Here is an 18,063-nt window from a genome sequence, read left to right on the forward strand (position 1 = left end):
ACGAGCTCTGTGCCTTGCTCCATGTCCTTCTATGAGCTCACTGACTTGTAAGTGCCTGCACCAAATTCCTTTTTACATCTTTTCATTTTCCTAGTAGTTTTTGCTAAGTCTTATCCTGTAATTTTTGCCTCCTTATGACTTAACAATAAAAAAGATGATGGCCTTTATTTTAAAATACTTGAATAGGCCAGGCAGTGGCAGTGCACCCCTTTAATCCCAGCACTCAGTAGGAAGAGACAGGCAGATTTCTGAGTTCGAGGCCAGCTTTGTCTACAAAGCAAGCTCCAGGACAGCCAGGGCTACAGAGAAACTCTGGTTCAAAAACAAATAAACAAACAAACACAAACACCCAAACAACAACAACAACAACAAAACTAGAACAGTAGGGTCAAATTCATTCTCAGTTTATGTCTGCAGTTGGAATCACCAAGTTACTAACCATATTTTTTCACCTTGCATGCTTCTTAACCTCCTTCATGGCTACCTGCTGTGTCCTTTGCATGGACTTCAGTGATGGGGCTGACTGGGGAACTGAGGAAATGAAGAAAAGGCAGACACATGTACAGAAAAGCTGGGGTCAGGTGGACTGGGCTCTTGGGTTGAGAAACCACAGTACCCCAGAGGCTTAGCATGATTATTATATACTGTCCATTGTGTATATAAGAGGAAGTGGGGTTATTGCATACAGCTGAAGAAAGAGGTGGGATTATTACATACAGAGCAATAAGGAGGAGGGTTTATGGGATAAAGCTGGATCAAGGAGCTAGGCTTAGCTAATCTTGGTAGGAGCAGTCTCTGTCAACACTCACAGGAAGAAAGCTAAGGTGTGCATTTTCTGCACAAACTATCAAATGGCTTTGCCATTTCGCTAAGTCTTGTGGGCATACTGATGCTTTGCCATTTTCCCTGCAGTCCTTGGTGGCCACGCCCATCTCACCAGCACCCACTTCCTCAGGGCTTCCTCCACTCAGCAGTCACCAAGGTAAGATCTATGTTGATCATTAGTGACCCTCAGAAAAGCTCATTATGAGACTTAAGAGTGTTTGTCAAAATAGTTTGTTCACAACCTGTGAAAGAGAGGGTTTTAAAAATTATCTAAAGTTATCATCTATTGAAGTAAGAATCTTTAAAACTTTGTTCTCTGGTGTGTGAGAGTCACTACTGAGTCTGTATGTTGTTTGCAATTTTATACTCTAATTTTAAATATTAGATATAGATCAGTTCTACAATTACAGTTGTCATGAGTTATGAAGCCCATATTTATACACTGAGTCTAAATAACCCTAGTTAGCTATAAGAAAATTTCCAACTATGGTATGACCTTATATAGGATAAAATTATTTTCAGCTCTGTTGCTCCAGATTAAACCCTCTCCAACATTTTTGTTCAAAGAAGTACAGTGCTAGGATATACAAAGAACTTGTATTGTTATAACTCGACAACTAAAAAGACAGAACCTGAACAAATATAGGCAAAAGACTGAATAGACATTTCTCCAAGGAGCATATGTAAACAACAACCAGCAAATGCAAAGGTGATCAGCACTAGTTATTAGAAGAACATAAGCTGAAACCTCCATGAGACACAACTTCACAGCAAGGAGGAGACTATAAATAAAAGTATGGAGAAGAACAGGGGCATATCCATGAGAAACAGTATTATTAGAAAAAAAGAAATGAATTATTTTAATGCATGCCACAAGACAGATGAGTACTGATTGAAACAGTATACTAAATACAGTGAGCCACATAATATCTGATTCCAATAACATGAAATAGGCTTACTAGGTAGACAAATAGGCAGACAGTAGGTGAGCAGCTGCAGGGGTCACTGGAAAAGGTGATGGGAATCGATTGTTAATGGGCATGGGCTTCTTTTCAGTGTTATCAAACTGTTTGGATGGTGAAACATTGCAAGAACACTAAAAACCCAGTAAAGTGTGTACCCTAAGAGAGAATCATATCTACTTGTGACCTGGTAATACTCAGGTTTATTCGAGAAGGCAAGTCACTGCACTATCAACTTCAAAAGCATCTTTCTTATTCTTTTGTTTTTCTCTCCTGCATAGACAAATAGAGAATTGAGCTATTTCTTAAAAACGCAGGTCAAGTGTGCTGGGCACCACTTGGGGGCTGTGCCACCTTTAACTACAATGCTTGAGGTTAGTCTGATCTACATGAGACCCTGTCTTAAAAGATCCAAACCATAAAAATAAAGCCCTTTTTTCTAAATATATTAATAATGAACTTTTAAAAAATTTTTAAAAAGGTTTTATTATTTATTTATTTATTTATTTTTCTTATTTTATGTACATTGGTGTTTTGCATGCATGTATGTCTGTGTTAGGGTGTCAGATCCCCTGGAACTGGAATTTCACACAGTTGTGAGCTGCCATGTATGTGGGGGGAATTGAACTCAGGTCCTTTGGAAGAACAGCCAGTGTTCTTAACCACTGAGCCCCTCTCTCCAACCCCCCAAATAATGAATTTTTTAAAAAAGAAAATCAGGAAAAAAATTCCAATCACAACAGTTTCAAAACAAAAGAAACAAAATACCCTGGTGCTTATTTAAAAAGCTAGGTGTCTGTGATGGTGCACTCTTGAAATCCCAGTGCTGAAAGGCAGACAGCCGATCATAGGGCTGAACGGCCAATCAGCCTAGCCTACCAGCAAGGCCAGGCTCCAGGGGTTAGCTCCTGAGCGATCACACACAGGGTGACTTCTGGTTTCTACACAATCCCACTCACCCAACCATATCAAAAGTCCCAACTGGGGAGAAGACTCAGGAATTGAGAATATTTGTTTTTTTCTAGTACAGGACTCAATTTTGTTTCCCAGAACTCACAAGGCAGCTCAGTAACTGTCCATATTGTTCCAGTTCCAAAGGATTCAGTGCCCTCTCCTGACTATTGTGGATGCCAGGCATGCACAGGGTATACATATATACATGCAGGTAAACCACTCATAAACATAAACATAAAATAAATCATTTTAAAAAATGGAGAAAGGTTCTCAATGTAAGACTTGAAACTTTGATGATGGTAGAAAAAAATTACATAAAACGCTTTATGATCTAGGCAAGGACTTTCTGGAAAAAACTCTTAATAATACAGAACTTAATCCCACCAGGTGAGTGGCGTTGCTTCAAATTATCAGGCTTCTGCACAGCAAAGGAAACCATGCTAAGCCTGAAGAGCTAGCTGACAGAAGAGGAAAAAACAAAACAAACAAGAAACAAAACACCTTTTCTAACTGTCCATCTGACAGTGATTTTATATCTAGAATCTATAAAGAGCTCAAACTGGGCAAAGACTGGTACACAGCTTTAATCCCAGGACTTGGGAGGCAGAAGCAGGCACATCTGTGAGCCTAAGGATAGCCTGGTCTAGACGATGAGTTCCAAGTCAGCCAGGGCTGTAGAGTGAGGCCATTCCTCATCCCTCATCTCTCTCCACCACAGCCCCCAGCCCCCACTCCAGCTCTCAAGTGTGCACGCACCTGAGAATTATGTGTGATATAGATTCAAATGTATATGTATCCAGAAGTGTGTGTATGTGTGCGCATGTGTGGGTGTGTGGAAAGGGTACTATGGGAGGGAAGAGGACATCTTAGAAGAGTTCTGAAAGGGAGAAGAAGATACTGGAATCCATGTGACATGGAGGCAGAGGGAGATGGGGCAGTGGGGGGGGGGAGGCAGAAGGGTGGGTGTAACTTACTCTAGCTAATGTTCTATTATTGGGAAGAGATACACAACTAAGGCAAGTCTCATAAAGAAAAGCATTTAACCAGAGGTTTGCTTATAGTTTCAGAAGAGTTTGTTCATTGTCATCACGGCAGGGAGCAGACAGGCATGGCACTGGAGCAGTAGCTAAGAGCTTTACATCCTGATCCACAGGCAAAAGAGAGACACTGGGTCTGGTGTGGGCTTCTTAAAGCACAAAGCTCACCCCCAGTGTCACACCTCTTCCAACAAGGCCATACTTCTTAATCCTTTCTAAACAGTTCATCTCCTGTGGACTAATATATGAGCTCCTGGGGGCCATTTTCATTTGAACCACCAAATGAAAGGGATGAACAAGAAAGAAGTATAATAATACATGTATGAAAATGTCATGAAACCTTCACTTTATATGTGAGCATAGAAAATAATTAAAATAAAAAAATACCCTTGAAGCTTCTAAAAAGAAGCTTTAAGAAATAGCCTGGAGTTACAAATATCATACAAGAAAGAGTGGGGACGAATACATAGGAAGTAACTTGGCTTTGTTCCATGTCCTGATACAGCATCACTCAGTACCATCTGCTACTGATTCTGTGCAGCAAGAGTGGTTTCCTACATCCTAATCTGTTTCCATTCCTGGTGCAAAGATTCCACTCTACACAGTCCTAAGGTTTCTACTGCTGTGATAAAAACACTACAACCTAAAGTAACTTAGGTTTATTTTACCTTAAAGTTCCACATCATAGTGGAACTATGATATCGGCTTGGTAAAGGTAACAATAGCTACAATTCTCAGTAGTACATGGGGTTGAGGCTAATGCACTTCCTTGAATGGCCATGTGACATTATCTAGCACACTTTCTTCTTAAGGGGAAAAGTAAAAAACGAAAAGCACTGGAAGCCTTGGGTAAATATAGTGCCTTAGTATACTATGACACAGCAATCACAAACAGAACTAGAAACTATTCACGATCCACTGAGAATAGCAGCCACACTATCACTTACTGTTAACAGTGTATGTCAGATATTGTGCTAACCAAAGACAGTGTCTTTTCTTCATGACGGTTACCCACAGGATTATACAGCCCACTAACACCATACATACTTTAGTTTGTAGAAATGCATTCTATGTTTGCATGCAATGAAATTGCCTAGCTATACTTCTCAGAATGTCCCATTGCTATGCCATGCATGACTGTGTATTTACACAGATGTGACAGAAACATTTCTTTTTAAAATTATTTTAATTTGAGGCAGAATTAACAAAGATTTAAAATGCAAATATCCTAGATCTTCAGTTTGATTAAATATATATATATACACACACACATACACACACACATAACTTGTCCCATAAAAATTACACAGACCATTTTCTCTCTCCAGTATGATTTCTTAAGCCCCACCTGTAGTTCCCATCACTCTCTATGCTCTCAGAACCACACAGTATAAGGAGAAAATCATCTCCTGCAAGCTGTCCTCTGACCCACACACATATCGCCCCTTCCATAAATAAATAAATAAACAAATAAACAAATAAATAAGAAAAGTAAATGTATACATGTTTTTGTTTTTAATATGATAAACATCCCATAATCTTTGTTTTTGTTTTCCTTTCTAGTCCGGGTTTCTTTATATAGCCCCTGTTGACCTGGAACTCATTCTGCAGACCAAGCTTGCCTTGAACTTACAGAGATTCACTTGCCTCCCAAGTGCTGAGGTTAAAGGCATATGCCATCACTGCCTGGCTAAGATCCCATAGTTTATTTACCCATTTTACTGCTGACAACTCCACATGCGGTTTCCAGCTTGGGGATACTACAATGAAGTTGTTGTTCACAGCCCCGGACAGCAGAAACATCCATTTTGTTCATGTACATACTACAGTGCAAAGTTGCACATGCTTAATTTGAAGGAAACCGCACACTTTCTAAGGCGCCTCTGCTCTTATTTACTGCCAACAATTTGTGACTCTTCTCACTGCCCTCAAAGCCAAACAGAACAAAATACCACTAAGTTTGATTTATTCTGAGAGAGACAAGTATCAGAAGTACTCCTTCATCTACTATAGACTGCACCCAACCCCAAATAAGAGTCACATGAGAAATTTTAACCACAATGTATTTTTCATACTAGCACTAATAATGCAAATATAGATTGGTGCAATGGCATTAATTTGAAAGAGAAGAACTGATGGTTTCTTATCTTTATAATTTAATATAAATATTATATTACTAACTGTTATATTGTTCAGAGAATAATGATTGGGGAAAAGGTTTATATATGTTTACTAGAGATGCAATTTAAAAACTAGTTTTGTTTTGTGTTTTTGCTTTTTTTTTTTTTTTTTTTTTTTTGGTTTTTCGAGACAAGGTTTCTCTGTATAGCCCTGGCTGTCCTGGAACTTACTCTGTAGACCAGGCTGGCCTCGAACTCAGAAATTCTCCTGCCTCTGCCTCCCAAGTGCTGGGATTAAAGGCATGTGCCACCACCGCTCGGCATGTGTTTTTGCTTTTTGAGACAGGGTTTTTTGTGTAGCCTTGGTTATTCTAAACTAGCTCTGTAGATCATTCTGGCCTTGAACTCATAGAGATCCATCTATCTGCCTCTGCCTCCCTCCCAAGTGCTGAGATTAAAGGCATGCACCACCACTGCCTAGCTTAAAAAATAGATTTTTAAAAACGTATTTTATCTAATTCATAGGTACAAAGTACAGACAGGGAAGGCCAACTGTATTCATAATATTTTCAAAGAGAAAGAAGAAAAAAACTGTAGTATAAAGACAAGTGAGGTTAAAAAAGTTGTTCCAAAAACCTGGCCAAGTAAGATCACAGTTATGTGCTTCCATGAAAATGTGTAAGGGAGGAACTGATGATTCAGAAAGAGTGAGTTCAGTAGCTGAATGAATGGGGTTACAACATCCCATGTACAGCAGACAGAAAGGCTAGGTATGGCTAGTAGTAACTTGGAACTAGCAAATCACTGCAATATTTTGTTTTGTTTTGAACATATTATTAAATGACTTCTTAAAGAAAACAATAATTTATGCCAGTAATTACATGATCTTCACTCAAATTTCAGGACCTATAAATACAATCTTGTTGGAACAGTGGTATGCCTGCTGGCTACGTGCTGTCTATTACTGCTCTAACATTCCAATGACAATGTTGAGAAGCTGCAGAAGGTGCAGTGGACACCATCTGGTCCTCAAAGCTGAGATGACCTCTCTCTGACTCATTGGAGAGAACAGAATTTCACTTGTGTTTTAAACCTTAGATATATCTGAACAGAACAGACTAAGTCCAAGTCATCTAGATGGTTTATTAATGATGACTGAAAGTGAGTGTTGATGATATGTCTGCACCACACTGCTCCCCTCAAAGCTCAGCAGATCTATGCAAAAGATGGAGCTCAATGAGCCAGAGGTGGAGGCTGACTTCAAGGACACAGCAGGGCAGATGCACAAGACCTTCACAAGTTCAAGACAGACAAAGTCCCAGCATGGAGGCAGGGGAGCGGGCAGGAGGCCTCACCTCTAGCTGAGGAACTATTGGAATTTGACAGGAAGAGAGCAAGTAGAGTTTTCTTCAGTGGAGAATATAATGCTAGGTGGGCAGGAAGATGAAGGAGGATCTGGGAGGAAATGGGGAAAGGAGGTGGATGACCAAAATTCATTGTATGAAATTCTCAAAGAGCAAATAAAATATTACTCTTAAAAAAGTGTTAAAATGGTGCTGGAGAGATGGCTCAGCGGTTAAGAACACTAACTGCTCTTCCGAAGGTCTGAGTTCAAATCCCTGCAACCACATGGTGGCTCACAACCATCCGTAAAGAGATCTGAAGTCCTCTTCTGGAGTGTCTGAAGACTGTACATATACATACACTGTACATATAATGATAAGTACATCTTTAGACTGAAGTGAGCAGAGGTCCTGAGTTCAATTCCTAGCAATCACATGATGGCTCACAACCATCTGTACAGCTACAGTGTACTCATATACATAAAATAAATAAATAAATCTTTTTTTTAAAAAAAAAGTGTTAAAATAAAGGAAGAAACAATGGATTTTTGGCTGAGTGTGGTGGTGCATGCCTTTAATTCTAGCAGTTGAGACAGAGGCAGGGGCAGGAGCAGGTGGGTATACATAGTAAATTCTAGGCTACCCATGGTTACACAGCAAGACCTTGTCTTAACCAACCAACCAAACAAAATCAGTGGGTTTTCAGTCATTTTCAATAATTCATTACTTCCTGAATTCATCACCAAGCACAGGAAATATAAAACAAATAAGCAATCTCCCCTATTCAGAGACAGTCAGTCACAAGACAACTAAGAAAGATCATATTGATGTGATAAAGGCTCCAAAAGAAACACACACAATACCATGATAGACAGGAAGCTTAGGGGACAACTCTAAATACCTCCTTTGAGGAAGCATCGGGAACCAGCCTTGGTGGAAGGATATGGCATTGCTAAGGCTGACAATATTCTTAGGCATGCAGACACAGAAGCAGGCCAAAAGAACTGCCACCGTATGTAAGGACATATGTTCAGACTGCCCCCCCTGAGTGTTCAGTGCTCTCTCCTACTACACAGTACACACGTGTAATTATGTGAGTGTTTCAGTGCTCTCTCCTACTACACAGTACACACATGTAATTATGTGAGTGTTCAGTGGTGTCTCCTACTACAAAGTACACACGTGTAATTATGTGAGTGTTCAGTGTTGTGTCCTACTACACAGTACACACATGTAATTATGTGAGTGTTCAGTGGTGTCTCCTACTACAAAGTACACACGTGTAATTATGTGAGTGTTTCAGTGTTGTGTCCTACTACACAGTACATGACTGTAATTATGTGAGAGGTTCAGTGGTGTCTCCTTCTACAAAGTACACAAGTGTAATTATGTGATAGGTTCAAATGGTTCAGAAACAAAATAGAAATAATAAAAAGTGCAGTATCATATCATCACTTAATTATTGAGCAACAGGCTTGGTTTCGGAATACTGTTTCCACTTACCGTGCATATACGGAAACAGTTAATTTTTTCCTAGAGTGGGAAAAACATTCTAAACAATATAAAATGTACAATCCTGGTAAATTGAAAATGTCAAATGAAATTTAAGTAAAAAGTATTAAAGTAAAATTAGGCTTTCCTTCTTTTAGTCTATAAACACAACGGAACAATTAAATAAACAATAACCATAAAAAGGTAAATAATTCTAGAAACAGTAGGGTACTCTTTCGTTGTATTCAGTGTAGCCTAACACACAGCTAATGCAGGTTAATGTACCAGTTGAAGGTTGAAAAAATGATAAGCTATAAACTCTGGAACATGAGCTGCTGTCATTTGGGCCATATTCCAGCATAACTCGAAAATAGAATCCATACATTTTCTAAGTTGCCTCTACAGTCTGTCTTATTCCTAAAAATAATTTTAGAGTACAAATAACTTTCTATTTAAAATTTAAGCGAGTTGAAGTAACATGAAAATCAAGTATTCGGTAATCTTTTAGACATTTTTTAAATAATCAGGCAATTCTAATTGATTTTTCCTTAAGAAATGTGAGAAAACATGATTTCTAATCCATTGAAAAGCCAGACACAGGTCTATCAAAATGTAAGGTACAGTTCAATGTAATGATTCATAGTGCCTCTAATAGGAAGATTCAGCAGTTCTCAATCGAGACCTTTATTTCTTCTCTGAATAAATGATGCCTGAAATTTTTATTCTTGTTCTAATGGAATTTCAATGGCCTTCACTGCAAATCTACTGGAAATTTTTGCATATTAAGTGGAAAAAATTAAATGATGTTAACCACATTTTAATGTGATTAAGGCTGACAGGGTCATTATTTCTGCTAATCACTCAGTTTAAAAAGCTCAAACAAAACTTTATAACAGACAAGGTTTTTAATTTTATGTATATCTTGTTGAAATTTAAAAAAAAAAAACTGTAGAAGAGGGAAAAAAATCCATAGAAAACACAGTCCTTGAAGAACGGAAAACCAATGAGCAGCTCTCTGTTTGCAGATGGGTTTCATTATACTTAATCTGGTGATGTAAAAACAAAAATGCAAAACAATCTCATGCCGCACATGCTCCTCTGGTCGCTTTCCTTTTAAACACGGAGTGGGTAAGAAATGTACTTTGTAGAATTTTGAGTTCTGTGTTTCCTATTTGCTGCTAAATGGAAACAAATATCATCTTTTTCCTTAGATCTTATAGCAAGCTAAAAACAGAATTAATGCATAATACCGCCTCAAACAATTTTTCATGTTCTGTATTCTATTTTAATCTATTCCATACATCATGAATATTTCAGATATATAAAGATAAACTAAAAAACCACTAATAGAAATCTCCCTAGAAGGAGTGACACTAATTGCTATCAGCAGAATAACAGGGATTTTAATGACCAACAGTATGTACAGATAATTTGACTTTTCTATTTTCTGGTATAAAATTTACTTTGCTTACTGGTCATTCTATACTAGAAGCCAAATACCAAATTAATCCTTAAAGTTCATGGGCATATGGAGTAACTTGGGGCTCCATTTACAAAAGGACAATGTTATGATGTGACAGCACATCATAATATTCCCAAGAAAAATGAGTAGGAGCCAATCCCACAAACCTTTGCCAGCATTTCAGTACTCTCCAGAAGAAGTAACCTGTAGCTAGGTAGATAACACATACAACTACACTGATACTCACTACCTCTTTTTGTGGACTGTAAACTGTTTAACCAATACTGGCTGCTGAAGATTACCTTTCAATTACTAACATGGTAATGTCCACGAATGGTCTGGGGAATATAACTCATCTTGAGGTAAGAATACAATGTGAGCAGCCTTAACCCAGGAGTTACAGTTTTACTGAAATAGATTTAGCCCTTAGAAGACTGATGAGAAAGTGGTTTTTGAAAAGAAACCCACACCTGGAGTTCAAGCAGTCTAATTCTGTTGACTTACCTCAAACTAGTAAACTCCCACCAAATTCAATAAACTAAAAACAAACATCTCACACACAAAAAGATAAGATACATTTTGCATTGTAGTTTCTTAAAGCAATACGAAACTATGAATATATCCAATAACAAAACAGCAATTATAAAACTTCAGCCTCTGGTGCAATACCTTATCAAAGAATGACTGTCCTTTTCATGGCAAATTACTCAACTGCATGCAAACGGAAAAATGAGTTTACCTCACTGATCACAGTCTAAGCAGACTCGAGCACCTGGCCATACCAAGTCCTCTGAAGGTAATTTATGCTAACGTCTGAAAACTGCTGTTCTACTTTCATATTAAAAACCAGTAACAAACTACTCTTCGGTAAGAAGCTCAGGCTTCTGCACACAGAAAGTGATTAAAGTCTGAGTAGATTATATAAATATCGAGAAAAGAATTCAACTTGAGTGCTGCATTGTGCCGTAATCCTTCTTGTCCACGGAAAGAATTAATATCATTGAACTTTTTTTCGAGTGATGCTATGCACTGGTGCATCAACTAATAACCCTCCAGAATGTCTCTGCTCATCTAAGAAGAGTCCCTGCTGAATGTTCTAATGCATCTTATTGTGAGTCTTCAGCAAATAAAACTTCATGTATGAGCTCATGATGTGCTCTGCTGCCGGCAAGTCGCAGGCTCTGTGGGAAGCTCTTTATCTTCCCAGCAGTCAGTTCCCCGAGAGCATCAGTGCAGCTACTGGAGTTACCTGTAGATTACTTGTATTTTCTCACATCTGTGTCCAGCAATCTAAACCATGATGATAAAGGGTCATTAGGTTTTGAGTGAGGAAGGGGGTGGACTAGACAATTTGCTCTGATAAGCTCCTTGTTGGGAGCTCCCGTTTAGAATGTGAAATGTTGGAGATACACAGTTTTACACTAAAAGGGAAAAGAATGTCACTTTTCTGCACAAACAATTATAAATAGGGCAGTTTAATGCCTCACTATATTCTGCTGACTTTCATTTTACTTAGGTATTTCCCAATTAAAAGTATTTAAGACAAAAAACATCTGCTTTTAAAATAGAAATCTACACTCTATTAGCCACAAAGAATTCGGGTACAATTACTAAGATAACTGCTGTTTGGTGCACAGCAAAGCAATTTCCCACAGTGGGACTTACAGTTCAATTTACCAGTTGGGCAAATATTTTGTGCTCTGTAGTGGTCTAGAGAGTTAAAAGTCATAGGTAACGTCAAGAAGTGTTATACTTGGAGAAAAGTTTCTTCAATACAAATAGATGCTTTAGATGTCAAAGTATCACAAATATCCTAAAAAATAAATCCCCCAAAATAATACTATAAATTTAAAAAGTACCACAAAATATAACTGTTACATACATTATGTTCCACTTTTTTCTCACTACCTAAAACAAAAGCTGAACACTTAAAACTCACTCAGTGTAATGCTATTTTCCTGTTTGCAATGGGTTCTAAATCATTCTAATACTTAATCATATTTTCGCAGCAATCAGCTCATAGAATGCTATAGTCTTGATTAGATTATGAAATAAGAATGCTAATTACTTAATTTTAAATGGTTTAGAATAATTGTGTCAAATTATAGGAATACGTGTTTAAAAGTTTGTTCTACTGGCATCCTTAAAATAACTCTGCACACAGAGAGGTGAAATGGAGATCCGATTGCCTGATGAAGATATACTTCACTGCAGTCCTAACTTACTACTAGGTCTGGTTACTCCAAGCCACTGTTATTTCTGCTTCTGAAAGGCTATCGTAGGAGAAACCAGTGACTGGTATAAATAAAATACTGCCAGCCTCAAGGAACAACGTTAAAATAACAAAAGTATGTGAATAAAAGCATACAATTTTTTTAAAATGAAACATCAAGTAGTGACTTGAGCCTTTGGGGGGTAGTTTAAAAATGGTATTTATTTGGATTGTTTGAAGGCTTTCCAATGTTGGAGGAAAAAAAAATACTATTTTCAAGGTCATTTGCTAGCATTAAACACAAGCAAGCAATATTTTCTAAGATTAAAAACAAACACAAATATTTAAAAACTCTCATTCTGTCTTTAAATACACAAATTTTCAAAAAAACCCTCTCACCAAAGCTGGATACAGGATACTATCACCAGTCCAGAGACATTTCCTAAAATTAAAATGGTCAGAAAATGTAACATTCTGGGAAGAAACATTAACATCCTAAGGCTCTGTGAGAACACAAATCGGTGATAATTATTCATGCACCAAGCCACTGTAAACCTAAATCATTTCTCAAGACCTGGATATGTCAGGAACTTTGACAATTATGACTGGAGCCAGGAAACTGTAGCACTGCAGAATTTCTTATGAATTTCTCCAGTTACTTTTTATAAATGCTGTCTTGGATGACAGCTTAATGTGTACCACATGCAATATTTATTCTTCTTCAGTGTCAGACTGTCTAGCCATCCCAGGGAATACAAAGAATGTCACTTATTAGGATAAAAGCACAAGGAAGGTAATCAAGGACACATGTAACATCAGCCAATCATGCCCCATTTCCACATCCTCCTCCATTCATAACAGTTCAACAATTATTTGCTTGCTGATAACTTGCTTTCAGGCTGTTTGTGTTCACCATAATGGTGGTTTGCATTTATTTTGCTCTTTAGAATTGGACACTTGCTGTGCCATACGTATTTGTCAAAACTTTATATCTTCTGTCAGAAATGGGTTAGAATATAAAATAATTTCTGTTTGTCAGGAACCACTAATATAACAATCAGTAACCCTTGATGTCAATAGGCCACTAAAATAAACTATAAAACTGCAAACCACAACTATTAAATATTTCCTAGGGAAGACAGTCCCTAAGTGATATCCTGTAAGAAAGCAGGTATTCCCAGCTGAGCCACACGCACACCCCCGCACCTCCGGCACAGGGCGAAGAATGCCAACTAGCCTCGCTTTTCCTTTTGTTTCACTTTCCCCAGCTTATGAAGGTTACAGAACCTTCCAATCTAATTCGGTGGTCTTGAAGCTATATATTCTAAATGTTCAAGTAATAAGTCACAGTAAAATATAAATATTTGACAGGCCATACATATTTTAATTAATAACATTTGAAATAAAATGTCCTAGCAATACAATATTCATTCTTTGTATAATTAAAAAAAAAAAACCACATAATTCCTAAGCCATATTTAGTTCAAAAGCTGTATTTACTCAGATATGGTTTTGCAGCTGTATTATAATAGCCTTTAAAAGCTCTTGCTGCAGACAACCACATGTTATCTCTGAATATAGAAAAGAAAACAAATGGTTGCTATCACTGTATTCTCTTGTTTTGTTCTCTTTTGTCTCTATTATAGGTCTGGCCTGAATTAGCTTAAAGCTCTATGAATTAAGAAATGGTTATACAAACTGTTCTATATAACTCCTTAAAATATAACTGGGGGGGGGCACCCATTTCCAAATAATAAAGTATTATTCGATTTCTCTTTTGCAGTCTCTATTTAAGAACTGTCTTGTAACATAACTTAGTTATTTAATGTATTAGGTGATTTATTTAAGCTTATAGAGTACTACAACATAGCTATTGACTAGCAAAGAAAATATACAGGACAGAGACTCAAAATTCCACTTGGTTAGAAATGTATAGGGACAAATCTTAATCAGTGAAGATGGAGACAGAGCAAGACTTTCTAAAGGCTGCCATTCTGTGTAAGTCCTGAACATCTATAGGACAGTAAGATACAGCTTAGTATTCTGTCTAAGCAAGGACTGGATTAGGAGATTTTACTACATAATGACAAATTTCAGGCACTAAGTAATTAGTCTACTTATGTTTACACACACATGTGCTTTTCTCACAGAAGAACTGCATAAAATCACACTTAAAATGAACCTATTCTATCATAGAACGGTTCGACTTAGTATGTTGTACATAGTATTCCCTTAATTCTAACAGATCTTTACAAAAAACACTCTGACAGGTGAAGACGCCAAGGGTTGTAAGGAAGCTAATCAAATTGTGTTGTTATTCTTTCTAAATTTTGCAATTATGTGTCTTCTCTGGCAGATATGAGTTTTTGTATAATTTTCACTAGGATTTAAGCAACATAGAAAATTCTTTGCATGCTTTTTGCATTAAAATGTGCTATAATGCAAAAACATTTTATACTTTATCTTCTGAGTTCAAACTAATAGAACTGTTCTAAATATTTATCTAGGTTTCTTAGTTTACATTTCTGTCTTGAGTTGTCCTCACTAACAGGTTGTATTTTGTCTTAGGAGTCTGTTAAAAAGATGAAACACAGCAAAGTACATATCTTAAAGTCTCCAAGTCAGGTACATAATAAACTTTTAACTAATGGTAGTTATTTCTTCCAGTCTCATTCATATTACAAATATGAGCATGTACATACATACACATATAATGCTCTTTCCAATACTGCTACAGACTAAAAAAGTAATTACCCAGAGCAATACACAAAGCATCCACTCGTACTTAGTAAAAGAGACACACAGACAGACAGACCTGCATCTCTATTTTTAAAGTCGTTCTCTAAAGCAAACCCTTATTAATGCTGAGAATGGAAAAAATGGTCTTCTCCAGGAAGTAGTACAGCAACAGTTGGTTATCTAATACCAAATAATCAGCCCAGAAAACATACATAGACGTTACAGTATACAAACTGAACAGTCTGTATGTATTTAGGAATGTATGTGTGCATGTGCTCAACATTAGGCATACAAATTATTTGCCATAATTTTAGTTGGTGGTATTTTCTCCTGTCCTACAACTTGCTCAATCTGGCAGTAAAGAATTGTTTTTAAGCTATTTTAAAAAAGGGACAAGTATTTGTTTCTAAAAGTGATTTAGGAAACTTTTCCTTATCGAAAACATTAGTCTCCAAGACTAACCACAGAAGCTTATTTAACTTGCAATGTAGTAGAAATAATACAGTTAGTGCTGACATACTTTCATATCTGTGCCCATTACTGGCACTAGTTTTTACTTCTGTTGGAAAATATGTTCATCTCAATATATAAAAACTAGTCTGTTATATTTTGGAGAAGTCAATACTGTGGCAACACCAATTATTTTCTATTTCGCAATTTTATACAATTTTTAGTTTTTGGTAGTGTTCACGGAATTTTCTCTACATGAACTATAGCACATGCCTAAGAATGGATGCTTTTGCCTCTTAGCAGTAAGGTATGCTATAATTAATAAAAGTACAAGGCAAGGCAGACTCAGCAGCAACAGAATACATATCCCAGGTTTGTGGGAATCATAATGTGCTTACCACCTGGCTTCCAGCTATCACACATGGAACAGGCATAAATATTCAAATCAGCTGGACCTATTTTACCACACACATTCATTCATCTCTCTCTCTCTCTCTCTCTCTCTCTCTCTCTCTCTCTCTCTCTCTCTCTCTCTCTCTCAAGTATATGGGCATATTCTGTTATTTTTCCAACCGCCTTATCTATAAAATGTGCATGATATTATTTATATAAGCGTCATTTTTTTTTTGTATTAACATCTTAGCAATTTCTGAGCTTCAAGTGCCTGTCACACAGCAGGAAGTTAAACTAATGATGATCTACTGTGTGTCTTTGGTTTGGCACAGGAAAAGCTAACCAATGACAGTAAATGTAGGAAAAAATAAAGAGTTAAATTTTAGAATACATATATTTAAAGTTTATTGAATTGCAATATCTTTACATAAGAACCCCTAAGTTGGGCAGAAGAGACAGCTCAGCAGTTAAGAGCACTGACTGCTCTTACAGAGGTCCTGAGTTCAATTCCCAGCAACCACATGGTGGCTCACAACCATATGTAATAAGATCCAATGCCCTCTTCTGGTATGTCTGAAGACATCGACAGTGTACTCATATACATTAAATACATACATACATACGTACATACTTTAAAAAAAAGAACCCCCAAGTTCTTTTACGCGTTTCTTAACTCTCTCTAAGATAATAAAATGCAGTCTCATTATGACTGCACTGACTACTGTCTCACACTGCCTCCTAGTTAACTTGCCCCATGCTGCCCACATATTCTCTGTTCCTGTTTAGATCCTCAGTGCGCCCTTTTTTGACTGAGGCCTTCCTACCTACATTAGTTAAGATGGCATCACTTGTCTGCTTTGCTTTTAGTCAGTGTTCTAATAATTTCTTGACATTATGTTCAGTCTTGTTGAATGTCTATTTCCATGAGACAATAGCCTTATGGGAATAGGTACTTTTCTACTCATAACCTACATAGGTATAAGATACACAGAAGGCACTGATAATTACTTGCTTAGAAAAGTAGTTGGAGTTACAACTGGTTCTGAGCCTTCCCCGTTAGAGATTCAACTCTGACCCTCTGAAGAGCACCAAGCACTTAACCACTGAGTCATCTTTCCATTTCACTAAATATTCTTAATGACACTTTTTATGAACTTAATATTCTCATTGTTATAATAAAGTACTTTTTAAAGGACAAAATGGATACCTATACAAAGTCCAAACATTATAAGTAAGAGTGAACTCAAACTTTTTATGCCAACTATCTCAGAATATTTTTGAGCAGAAAAACTGGTAACTAAAATGTCTCACCTAAACTGAACTATTTGCTACAATGTAAGTTAAAAAAAGCTTTTATGGTGCATATTACACTATTAATGTTTCTGATAGAAAGATGCTTTCTTAGAAACTTAAAAATAAGAGAACACCATAGTTTAGGTAGTATTACTAGTCTTGACTATAGATATGCCAATTCTACATGTGCATTTTATTTTCACATAGACACGTTCCTCCAATTCTAGCGAAATCAAGCACTGCCCACCTTAAGGGCAGATGGGAAGGCACATGATGCAGGAGAAACGCCTTATTTTCAAGAACTGAGAAGGGGGAGGGGACAGGACATGGGAGAGTCAGGTCTTGTCTCCACCCTTGCCAGAAACGGTGCTCCTAAGCTTGGTGCTCAGTCTGCAAAACATTGCATGAAATCCCACTTAGGGAAATTTCTACAAACCAGAATGTGAAGACTTAGAAACTATTGGATATTTGCACAAACACTTGTTTTTGTAAATTTATAGTATTTCATTTTAAAAATCATACAATTTAGAGGCTATATAGCTTAGTAATAGAGCACATGCTTTGCATATGCTAAGCAAAAGTGAAAGAAAGCAGAATATTCTAGCATGGGAAGGCATGGCCCTTCAGGGAATCCCTCCATGCAGTGCTCCAGAGATGGTTCCTTCATCCTTTTACTGTAAACACACACCACACACATGCCGAGAAACTGAGAGAGTTTTTTTAAAAGAACAAATTCCTAATTTATTTTTAAAACAATTTTAATGCAATGACAATTTTTAAAA

At 37.1% G+C, this 18,063-nt stretch overlaps 1 protein-coding gene across 1 annotated transcript in view; it reads right to left on the minus strand.

The window, feature by feature from the left end:
* Positions 1 to 18,063, minus strand: part of Ola1 (Obg like ATPase 1) — a 114,835-nt gene that overhangs the window by 18,641 nt on the left and 78,131 nt on the right. The gene's annotated exons all lie outside the window — the stretch shown is intronic.

Source organism: Apodemus sylvaticus, chromosome 5 (assembly GCF_947179515.1).
Source record: "Apodemus sylvaticus chromosome 5, mApoSyl1.1, whole genome shotgun sequence".
NCBI classification, from domain to species: domain Eukaryota; kingdom Metazoa; phylum Chordata; class Mammalia; order Rodentia; family Muridae; genus Apodemus; species Apodemus sylvaticus.